The sequence below is a fragment of the Asterias amurensis genome, chromosome 4 (genome assembly GCF_032118995.1).
Source record: "Asterias amurensis chromosome 4, ASM3211899v1".
Classification (NCBI taxonomy): domain Eukaryota; kingdom Metazoa; phylum Echinodermata; class Asteroidea; order Forcipulatida; family Asteriidae; genus Asterias; species Asterias amurensis.
In genome coordinates, this window is record NC_092651.1 from 3,052,786 (window position 1) to 3,065,341 (window position 12,556).

The 12,556-nt window shown below is 37.3% G+C and overlaps 1 protein-coding gene across 1 annotated transcript in view; it reads left to right on the top strand.

The window, feature by feature from the left end:
- Positions 1-12,556, top strand: part of LOC139935647 (phosphopentomutase-like) — a 106,723-nt gene that overhangs the window by 24,629 nt on the left and 69,538 nt on the right. Inside the window, exon 2 of the mRNA XM_071930129.1 lies at positions 12,318-12,424. The gene's annotated coding sequence lies outside the window, so the exon portion shown is untranslated. The remainder of the gene's footprint in view (positions 1-12,317; positions 12,425-12,556) is intronic.

The following is a 12,556-nucleotide window of genomic DNA, read 5'->3' on the forward strand; positions in this document are numbered from 1 at the left end:
ACTGGACACTATTGGTAATTACTCAAAGCTATTGTTAGCATAAAAACTTACTTGGTAACAAGCAATGTAGAGTTGTTGATAGTGTAAAACATTGTGAGAAGCGGCTCCCTCTGAAGTAATGCAGTTTTCAAGAAAGAAGTAATTTTCCACGAATTTGATTTGAAGCCTCAAAATTAGATTTTGAGGTCTCAAAATCAAGCATCTGAAAGCACACAACTTCGTGTTACAAGGGTGTTTTTTCTTGCATTATTATCTCGCAACTTCGACGACCAATTGAGCTCAAACTTTCACAGGTTTGTGTTTTTATGCTTATGGTGAGATACACCAAGTGAAGTAACATAGGTTTTGAGAAAAAAATACTATCTTTGGTTTCAAAATTGTGAAAGTAGAAACACTAAGAAATGCGAGAGATTAAAACTGAAAAAAAGGGGGCTTAAAGTCGAGCTTTTTATGGAAAATACATCAGCACATTTTTCTCCAATGCTAATTTTAAAGGAACATTACAGAATTGTTTTTTCTAACAAAACAGTTGCTGGTAGTGTAAGCACTTTGTGTGATCCACCATATACATAAACTGACAAACCTGTAGAAGTTTGAGATGGATCGACCATCTGGGTCACAAGAAAATAGTGAACAAACGATTATGCATTTTGCATGTCATCGATATAAACAAATGAATAAAATGCTACTGTATATGAGTGACCAATTCCAAACAGGAAATTAGATTATTTATTTCTCATCAAAAGTTACATTTCAGACAGAAACAATTTGAGGGATGTTTCCTACTATCATCATCATTAGACCTTGTAAGTTTTATGTAAATCTTTGATCTTGGCAAGTGTGTTTCTTTCCAACTATGTAATGCTCCTTTAACCACTTTTTTCAATTTAATTTCTCAAAATATATTTTGGCATTCAAATTTACCTCCCAAAATATTTGTGAAAATAACACCCCTGTTGGCCTGGTTTGGCTTGTCTCACCATACTGATCTGACAAGCAACTTATTTAGCTGGATCGCATCACATTACATTAACATGGCAAGTGCACTCGCCCACCCAAACAAACTTACCAGGCTCTCTCTACAAAAACAAACCAACCATCCGTCTGATCTGCAAATCTTACAACAACACACACACTTTCCATGTACGTGCGACATGATTAAATTCCAGACATTTATGTGAAAGCTTTGCGCTTGTGTCATGCGTCTACATTTACCGAAAGCGTGAGAGGCCAACTTGAATGAAAGGCACCCGGTGGAAAAAAATAACAAACAAGTCGCAGGAAATTTGATAACACAGCCCAAGGTGCGATCCCTTCACACTGCTGCATGAAATCTTATTACTGTCAGGGCCCAATTTCATCTGCTAAGCACACAAAATTGCTTAGGATGAAATTATTACCTTGATTAAAACAGGATTACCAACCAAATTTCCATGTGATCTTCAGGATTCAAGCAAACAACAGCTCAATACCAGTAACAGATGCATTAAATGGAAATTTGGTTGGTAATCCTGTTTTTATCAAGGAAAAAATTTCATGCTAAGCAATTCTGTTGTGCTTAGCAGCTCTATGAAATTTGGCCCTGATCATTTCACACCTCGCTAGAGCTGGCTTCCAAATAAAAAATCCCTTCTTGAAAGATCCGATTTGGTGTTACAATCAACAATGCCAGGGGCTAAATTACTTAACGTATGAAGTGATAAAAAGAGGTTGTCCACCAATATATTTCAGCCATTACTTATCTTGTGTGATATTAAAATGATACTGAAATAAAGCCACAGTCAAACTTGGTGAATATTAACCATTGTTGTTGCAATTATTGACCAGTTTTCGTATTAATAATTCCTTTTTTTGTTTTTAAGAATAAGAAGTGTTTTATAAATAAAACAAATTACTAGTAATTTGTTTAGTATGTGTGATATTTTGCATATAGGATTTGAGGCATTGCATGGTGAGGTATCAATATGCGGTAACACCATGTGTGTATCAACTTGCCAGGTAGAGTTTGTTCTTAGAGAACTGTCTTGCTTTATTCTTCTATACCGCGTAGTAGATTTATCGGATGTCGGGAGACTTCTCAGTTCTGAAAAGAACTGTCCTGCTTTTTTAATTATTACCCGGGAGGATGGTATAGAAAATAGGCTGGGACTACTACTTTAGCTAATATAGGATCGTAGTCTTGAAGTCAAGACGGTAATTTTTAAGCGCGGTGTGTAGTTACAGCGCGGCGTAGCTACGGGGATGATACACACACCCTCGATCCCAGTATGTGTGTGTGAGTCAGTCGCGCTACCTACGACTGTTGCATGTGTAACATCGCACTGTGACTGTTGCATGAACAGCAGACAAATAGGCAGCGCCTAACGACTTGTCATCAAGTCTAATAGGATCGTAATTAACAACACAACCGCGGAGTGAGTTCTTAAATTGATCTCAACGTTTCGACTAGCTTGCTCTCGTCATTTGTGGAGACTGATATTTTGCATGTAACTAAATGATACATTTTGATCTTGACTTGTACACTGGCCCTAGGCCACCAAGTAAACCTATACTGGACAAGTCAGGCAGTCTAGTGTGGGTTTTTTTATGGTTCGAAACGCCGAGTTGAAAAACGGTTCATTTCAGAACCACCCCAACTCATTAGAGATAGTCATTACATGGTGTCACCGCAAACCTTTCCATATCGTATTTCCACCACGCACAGTTTTGAATCCTACTTATTGGTAATTACTCCAAATAATTGTTAGCATAAAAACTTTCTTAGACCTATAACCACTATAGAGAGCTGATAGTATAAAACTTTGGGAGAAATGGCTCCCTCTGAAGTAACGTAGTTTTTGAGAAAGAAGTAATCTCTCACTAAAACATTTGAAGTGAATTCAAAACCTCAGTTGAGGTCTCGAATTCAAGCATCTGAAAGCACAACTTTTGCAACAAGGGTGTTTTTCTTCCATTCTTTCGCAACTTCGACAGTTCAAATTTTCAAAGGTTTGTTATTTGATGCATGTTGAGGATACACCAAGTGAGAAGACTGGTTTTGAACAATTACCAAAGGTGTCCAGTGTCTTTAAGCAAAAACATTAGGTAACAAAATTATGTTTACCAGAAAAAAGGTTACCAGCCAAACTACCATGGCACATGTACAATTTCTTACTGGTGACCTGCTAATTTCTGCTGAGCAGAAAATTGTTAAGCAATATTTTTCTGCTTAAAGCCATGATACACTTTCGGCACAGAAAAGAAGAAAAAAAAGTTCACAGATTTACAAATAACTTACAGGGTTTACAGAAGGTAATGGTGAAAGACTTCTCTTGAAACATTATTCCATGAAATGCTTTACCTTTCGAGAAAACATGAAAACAATTATCAACTCTCATTGTCGAGAATTACGGATTTATTTTAAACACATGTCATGACACGGCGAAACATGCAGAAACAAGGGTGGGTTTTCCCCGTTATTTTCTCCCAACTCCGATGACCGCTTGAGCCTAAATTTTCACAGAGTTGTTACTTTTTATATCAGTTGTTATACACGAAGTGTGGGCCTTTGGACAATACTGTTTACCGAAACTGTCCAATGGCTTTTAGCAGTTCTATGAAATTGGGATGTGGTCTTGAACCCTGGAGTTGCACAGGATTGTGAGACTAACCAGCTGTAATAATAATCATGTCTAAGCTCTTGCACATTTGAAATCAGTCCTTTGGGAAACTCAAATGACAAAACGTAATATCCGACTTGAACGTTTACTTCCCTTTGACATCTGGAAAGTAACATTAATACCGAACAGAAACTAAAGGAAAGTAATTCTATCTACATCCAACAGATGTTTTTTAGGATTTGTTTTACATTAAATAGTTTCACTTGTGATACAAAAAATGTTGATTGAAAACTTGTCAATTTGTTTTCAACAAAAACAAACTATACTGAATTAGTATACACTGCCTATGTTGGTAAGACACTGCTCTAGAAATGCAAGGGTCGTGGGTTTGAATCCCACCCGAATAACATGCCTGTGATATTTTTTCACAGGACTCGGGAAAGTACTGAGTATACAGTGCTAACACACATCGGTGTATGGGTAAAACCGAAATTAATATTCTTTATCCCCGATGCAAGTTTAACATCTATTATCATTGCAGTACGTGCTGCCAAAACATAGGGTTCGAACTGCGTCTAGCTACCGGGCAATCTCGGTAGTCTAGTTGGTAAGACACTGCTCTAGAACTGCAAAGGTCGTGGGTTTGAATCCCACCCGAATAAACATGCCTGTGATATTTTTCACAGGACTGTGGAAAGTACGGAGTATACAGTGCTAACACACATCGATGTTTGGGTAAAAAAATATATTTAATATTTTTTACCCCCGATGAAAAATTTAACATCTCTTATAAGAATTATCTTGATTAAGAGTAGGATAAGCATTAGGCCGATACTGACAGTAACTGAGTGATAAACTCTAAACAGGAAATTAGCTTTATTTATTTCTCATCAAATATGACATTTCAGATACAAGGGATGTTTTCTACTATCATTAAGACAATTTTTTTTCTTACCAATTCTGTAATGTTCCTTTAATATTTGATTAAAACAGTCGTCGGTTGCCAAAACCAAGGGGATACCTTGCCTTTAACGAGTATTGCTTGAAAGAGTCATTAATCTAATGGTTATTGTTGTATGCATACGTGAGCAGTTTAATCCCCATCCAATTCATGACACCATGTTTAATACGCAGAGGTCCCCAGGGAATTTCTCCTGTCACCCTATTGGGGTTAACTATGAGCTATGTAAAACCTTGCTTGAGAGAGAGAGTGTCATGTGTGAATCCAAGCTGGTCATTACTTGATAAATATTCCATTGTGGTTAAATCCCCAGCCAATTCATTAGAGACGAATGTTCAAAACACAGGTCCCCAGGGAATTTCTCCTGTCACCCTATTGGGGTTAACTATGAGCTACGTAAAAACTTGCTTGAGAGAGAGAGTGTCATGTGTGAATCCGAGCTGGTCATTCTTGATAAATATTCCATTGCAGTTTAATCCCCATCCAATTCATTAGAGACGAATGTTCAAAACACAGGTCCCCAGGGAATTTCTCCTGTCACCCTATTGGGGTCAACTATCTAGCAACATAAAACCTTGCTTGAGAGAGAGAGTGTCATGTGTGAATCCAAGCTGCCCCATCCTTTATAAATATGCCAATGGAGTTTAATCCCCATCCAATTCATTAGAGACGTCATGCAGAGAATTTCTCCTGTCTACCCTTTGGGGGTAAACTGTCTAGCAACATAAAAACTTGCTTGAAAGAGAGAGAGAGTGTCAAATGTGAATCCAAGCTGGTCATTCTAGATAAATATTCCATTGTCATTAGACACATCATGTTTAAAACACAGAGGTCACCAGGGATTTTCTCCTGTCTAACCTATTGGGGTTAACTATCTAGCATTATAAAACCTTGCTTGAGAGAGAGAGAGTGTCATGTGTGAATCCAAGCTGATCATCCTTGATAAATATTCCATTGGAGTTTAATCCCCATCCAATTCATTAAAGACACCATCTTTAAAACACAGAGGTTCCCAGGGAATTCCTCCTGGTTACCCTATTGGGGTCAACTATCTAGCATTATAAAACCTTGCTTGTGAGAGAGAGTGTCATGTGTGAATCCAAGCTGATCATCCTTGATAAATATTCCATTGGAGTTTAATCCCCATCCAATTCATTAAAGACACCATCTTTTTAAAACACAGAGGTTCCCAGGGAATTCCTCCTGGTTACCGTATATTGGGGTCAACTATCTAGCATTATAAAACCTTGCTTGTGAGAGAGAGTGTCATGTGTGAATCCAAGCTGATCATCCTTGATAAATATTCCATTGGAGTTTAATCCCCATCCAATTCATTAAAGACACCATCTTTAAAACACAGAGGTCCCCAGGGAATTCCTCCTGGTTACCGTATATTGGGGTCAACTATCTAGCATTATAAAACCTTGCTTGTGAGAGAGAGTGTCATGTGTGAATCCAAGCTGATCATCCTTGATAAATATTCCATTGGAGTTTAATCCCCATCCAATTCATTAAAGACACCATCTTTAAAACACAGAGGTCCCCAGGGAATTCCTCCTGGTTACCCTATAGACTATGTGACCTCTGACGTCACAGGAAAACAATAATATGATTCACGCGCCTACCGCTGGGCAAAACCTTTGTGTTTTGGCATCCAGCTAGAAAGTGTACGCAATCTTACTGTGACTGCGCAACTCGGTGCCCGGCGAAACATGACGTATAGAGTGTTTTGTCAACAGAGGGCGGTTTGAATGTAAACATAGGTCACATCGTCTATTGGGGTCAACTATCTAGCATTATAAAACCTTGCTTGTGAGAGAGAGTGTCATGTGTGAATCCAAGCTGATCATCCTTGATAAATATTCCATTGGTGGTATATGCTGTTAGACTTTCAGTCACCAGTTTGTGATCATGGCTCATTATCAAGCATTCATTTTTTATGAGGATGAGAGAATGGCGATTAGCTGATGGAGTGATGCTGTGAAAAAATTTAAATATAGAACAGGTTCATATTTAACTGTATTTTTTTAGATTTGGTTATTTTTCAAATTTACAGCTTAAAATTGTCATTATGGTCTGTAAATTGCTCTCGAAACAGGATTTTAAAGCAACAAATTTTTGTTTTACCATTTTTTCCTCCAAATCGTGAAAAATATGCTGTAGATTTTACGACTCAATCTAATTTTGCTATGCTAACTTTTTTCAAAATGGATAAATCACACGTATTTATTGCATTATATCACACTCGTTGTCGTGTTTTAGTTTCAAGGGATACAACAATCTATCCCTTCCTTTTTTTCGGTCGGTTTTTAGCAGCAAAGGATAAACAAATCTATCCCTTCCACTTTTCAGCTTGACTTGAGCACCAAAGGATAAACAAATATTTCCCCTCCTCTTTTTGGCTAAGTTTGTGCACCCGATATTGACTTTGTTCTCCCAAAGGTATTTTATGGAGAAAAACAGTATAGTTTTAACATTTTGAAAACATCTTCAAGAAAAGTTGCTATATATTACCAAAACAGTACAAAACTACAAATTGTTTATTTAATTGTGAACCTGTTTATATTTGGTTATTTGTCAAGTATCTTAAAATATTCATTATGGTCTGAGAATTGCTCTCGATACAGGATTTTAAAGCAGTAAGTTTTTGTTTTACCATTTTATCCTCCAAATCGTGAAAAACATGATGTAGATTTTACGAATCAATCTAATTTTGCTATGCTAACGTTTTAACCCTTTAGTCCCTGCACCGCCTGAGTTTGCTGAAATCCAATTTCTCAAGATTCTTGCAGTAAATTACTGGAATCGTAGTTCAAATTTTGAAAGATAGCCATGGCTTAATGTGTATGCACAATTTTTAACCCTTTCGGTAATAGTACAAGTTCTCATGGGAACAATAAATGCCTCTCGTTAAACGGCTACGGTAATTTTTATGGCGAATATTTTTGTGCACGGATAAAATGAACACAATAGCTTTTCAAGGCTTTTGTCTGGCTCAATGCTCATACTGATTAAATGCGAAGCATTAATTTTCGAAAATATCATAAATGATGAACAGTTTCCTGTTTACTAATGAGCGTTTTCGTAAGAGCTAAATTATTTCATCATCATTAGCTCCGACAAGTCAACTGTGAAGGGAGAATTAATAACGATCAGTAACAACTAGATATCAAATGCGTAGACCTACTAATGACTATCGAGTTTTCTTTTGATGTTCCTTTTATTTCTACAAACACAAGCTAGCAAGGTTTCCTCGTACCGCATATAGTGTATCGCTATATGCGGCTGAGCGGTACAGTGGCTAAATGGTTAAAAATAGATAAATTCCACTTATTTGTTACAATATATCGCACATTTTGCCGTGTTTGAGTTTCAAGGGATAAATAAATCTACCCCTCCTACTTTTTGGTTGGTTTTGAGCACCAAAGGATAAACAAATCTAACCCTCCTTTTTCTTGCTAAGTTTGTGCACCTGATACTGAGTTTGTTCTCCCAAAAATATTTTATGGAGAAAAACAGCATAATTTCAACACAATTTGCTATATATTACTGAAAAGGGCAAAAAATAAAAAATCATAGTTAATTGTGAACCTGTTATAGTGTAATCTTATTATTTACCATCATTAAAGACCCTGGACACTATTGGTAATTGTAAAAGTCCAGTCTTTTCACTTGGTGTATCTCAACGTATGCATAAAATAATAAACCTGTGAAAATTTGAGCTCAATTGGTCGTCGAAGTTGCGAGAGCATAATTATAGAAAAAACACCCTTATCACATGAAGTTGTGTATTTTCAGATGCTTGATTTCGAGACCTCAAAATCAAGTTCGTGGAAAATTACTTCTTTAACGAAAACTGCCGTTTGTTTTATACTATCAACAGCTCTCAATTGCTTGTTACCAAGTATGTTTTAAGGCTAACAATTATTTTGAGGGGTCCAGTGCCTTTAAGCGCGCCTACCTCGTTGACTAAATTAATCAAAGTAGGCCTACATCAATATAACCATGTGCTAATCTTCAAACACACCATAGAGTAAGCTTTTTGCAGTAAAGTACAGTTTATTAAATTACTTTGTTTGAGGAAATGAATAATCAGGATCCACATTAGATTATTTACTTTACAACCAACAATTCAAAATTATGATCTGTATCAACAAAATAATAGGATGTAACCATTTAACTTTTCAAGAAGTAATACAAGTTGCGCTCAGTTGTACAATGGTGTACCACCTAGAGTAAATGCTTTGGAATATCTTTGGTCTTTGTGATCCATTTATTAAAGGAACATTACAAAATTGTTTTTTTACTAACAAAACAGTTGCTGTCAGTGTGAGCACTTTAAAGACACTGGACACTATTGGTAATTGTCAAAGACTAGTCTTCTCACTTGGTGTATCTCAACATATGCATAAAATAACAAACCTGTGAAAATTTGAGCTCAATCGGTCATCGAAGTTGCGAGATAATAATGAAAGAAAAAACACCCTTGTCACACGAAGTTGTGTGCTTTCAGATGCTTGATTTCGTGACCTCAAATTCTAAATCTGAGGTCTCAAAATCAAATTTGTGGAAAATTACTTCTTTCTCAAAAACTACGTTACTTCAGAGGGAGCCGTTTTTCACAATGTTTTATACTATCAAACTCTCCCCATTTCTCGTTACCAAGTAAGGTTTTATGCTAAAAATTATTTTAAGTAATAACCAATAGTGTCCACTGCCTTTAATCCACTATACACAAACCTGTAGAAGTTTGAGATTGGTCGGCCTTCCGCTGGGTCATGAGAAAATAGTGAAAAACCGATGACACATTTTGCATGACATCGATTACAAACAAATGGATAAATTGCTCACTAGCAGCGATAAACTCCAAACAGGAATAATTTTTATCTATTTCTCATCAAATATGTATGACATTTCAGACAGACATATTTCAAGGGATGTTTTCTACTGTCATCATTAGACTGTAAAGTTGTATATAAATCTGTGATCTGAGACGATTTGTTATCTTACCAATTCTGTAATTTCCTTTAAGTGTAAATTAACAAATCACTGAGACAGAAGGCATGCTTTGGTTATTTCTGGTCTGAAATAGTTCACTGGAAAGTGCTGATGACGCATAAATACCAACAGGTCATGGATGTCAGATTCTGGTTTGCGGGATTTGAAGGAAATGTTTTTTTATTATGTGGGGGGTAACTGCTCAGCCAACATCAATAATGAAAACTATGTGTTTATAATGAGGGATCCGACCCACATACCTTTCCTCTTGATCCCCTCTAACCCCCCACCCCCCCCCCAAATAATGGTGATGAAAGAATTTTCGCGCAAGCAAGAAGTTGTAGAGTTGATTAAAGGGTTTGAGTACTCTTTGAAGAACACAAAACACAATGTCCACAGATTTACATTAAAGCCATTGGACCCTTTCGGTACAGAAAAAAAATAAGTTCACAGATTTACAAATAACTTACAGGGTTTACAGAAGGTAGTGGTGAAAGACTTCTCTTGAAATATTATTCCATGAAATGCTTTACTTTTTGAGAAAACAGTAAAACAATATCAATTCTCGATAGCGAGAATTACGGATTTATTTTAAACACATGTCATGACACGGCGAAATGCGCGGATACAAGTGTGGGTTTTCCCGTTATTTTCTCCCGACTCCGATGACTGATTGAGCCTAAATTTTCACAGGATTGTTATTTCATATATAAGTTGTGATACACGAAGTGTGGGACTTGGACAATACTGTTCACCGAAAGGGTCCAATGGCTTTAAACTTGCACAGTTTGAAATATTTTTCAGGGCAAGCAAGAAGTTGTAGACTTGGGGTTTGGGTACTTTTGTAGGACACAAACACCATGTCCAAAGATTTACATAAAACTTACACGGTTTGAAAAAATGAAGGTAGAAAGCTCCCCTTAACATGTTACTTGCTGAGGTGCTGTAGTTTTTCGAGAAATGTGGGGAGTAATTGGCTAGCATAAATAATGAAAACTGTGTGTATAATAACCCACATCCCTTTTCCTGTTGATCCCCGAATAACCCCCTCATGTGTTGACAGAGTACAAAGTTGTAGGGTAGGTTAAAGACACTGGACACCTCTGGTAATAGTCAAAGACCTGTTCTTACTTGGTGTATATGCATGTCATGACCGCATTCAAACTTTGAGCAGAGTGTGGGTTCGAGAGTTGTGACACCTATGTCCTTAAGCAAGACACTTAACCATGATGCTTTGTCCTTTGGATGGGACATAAAGCTGTTGGTCCCGTGTGTTGTGTAACCCATGTACAATAACCCAGTGCACTTATCGGACAGAGAAGGGGGTTCACCCAAGTGTTCCTGGTTTGATTGCCAGCATATTGCACCACAGCACCTTGTAAACCATTACACGGTCCTATCAAAGAGTAGGTCTCATAATTCAAACATAGTCCCACATACCTTGCAGGAATTACTCTATGTTAAAGAGAAGAGGTTCACCCCAGTGTTCCTGGTTTGATTGTTAGCATATTGCGCCACAGCACCTTGTAAACCATTCTAGTGCTTTAAAGGAATACTTTAAAACCGTAGCTCCACATACCTTGCAGGACAAAATACTGAGCGCTTTGATACGTCCCTTGGGGTAGGATAAAGCACTTTATAACACACCTCTTGCTTGTTCTGTATTCTGGTTGGCTGAAAAACTGTCACGTGGGATGAACTAATATAGTCTAGTGATCGCGCGCGCATGTTTTGCGGGAACTAGTCTTTGAAAATAGTGCCCGGTTGCAGCGCCCTCTCTTGACTTGAACCGTGAACAACAACTACAAAACTTCCTTTCTTTTCCAGATTTCTGTTTTTATTTGACATTTAAGACCGAGCTGTGTTATAAAACACATATTAACAGGCATAATTCGGCCTCGGGAAATAGGTCGCTCTTCTGGTCACTCAATGTCCCTCGGGGAAATAGACGTACACTAGTTACCGAATTGCCAGTCAATATGTGTATAATATAAGAACTGAGTAGTATTCTTGTTCTTATTATTAAAGGCACTGGGGTTGATTTCACAAAGTGATAAGACTAGGTCTTGTCTCGAGTTAGGACGAGTTACTCATGCTAACTAGAACCTTATTTAAGTTTTTAATATCTCCTAGGAATAGTGCTAAGTAAGGACTAGTCCGAAGTTAGGAATAGTCCGAAGTTCGGACTAGTCCTAAGTTAGGAATAGTCCTAAGTTAGGACTAGTCATAAGTTAGGAATAGTCCTAAGTTAGGACTAGTCCCAAGTTAGGAATAGTCCCAAGTTAGGACTAGTCCTAAGTTAGGAATAGTCCTAAGTTAGGAATAGTCCTAAGTTAGGAATAGTCCTAAGTTAGGAATAGTCCGAAGTTAGGAATAGTCCGAAGTTAGGAATAGTCCGAAGTTAGGAATAGTCCGAAGTTAGGAATAGTCCGAAGTTAGGAATAGTCCGAAGTTAGGAATAGTCCAAAGTTAGGAATAATCCTAAATAGGAATAGTCTGAAGTTAGGAATAGTCGACTAACTTAGGACTATAGTCCTAAGTTAGGAATAGTCCAAAGTTCGGACTAGTCCTAAGTTCTTTGTAAAATCGACCCCTGGACACCTTTGGTAATTGTCAAAGACCAGTCTTCTCACTTGGTGTATCCCAACATATGTATCAAATAACAAATCTGTGAAACTTTGACTCATTTAGTCATCGAAGTTGCAAGAGAATAATGTAAGAAATAAAACCCCTATTTGCATTACTTTGTGTGCTTTCAGATGCTTCAGGCCTGAAGTGAGAAAATTACGTCCTTCTCAAAAGCCATGTTACTTCAGAGGGAGCCGTTTCTCACAATGTTGTATAGCTCTCCACTGCTCAATACCAAGTAAGTTTTTATGCTAACATTTATTTTGAGAAATTACCAAGGGTATCCAGTGCCTTTAACAGGAGTGGCATCAGACATTGAAAGAAAATGTCTTTGTGTGGGTCTGTAATGATCTTTAAGCTTCAAGACAAA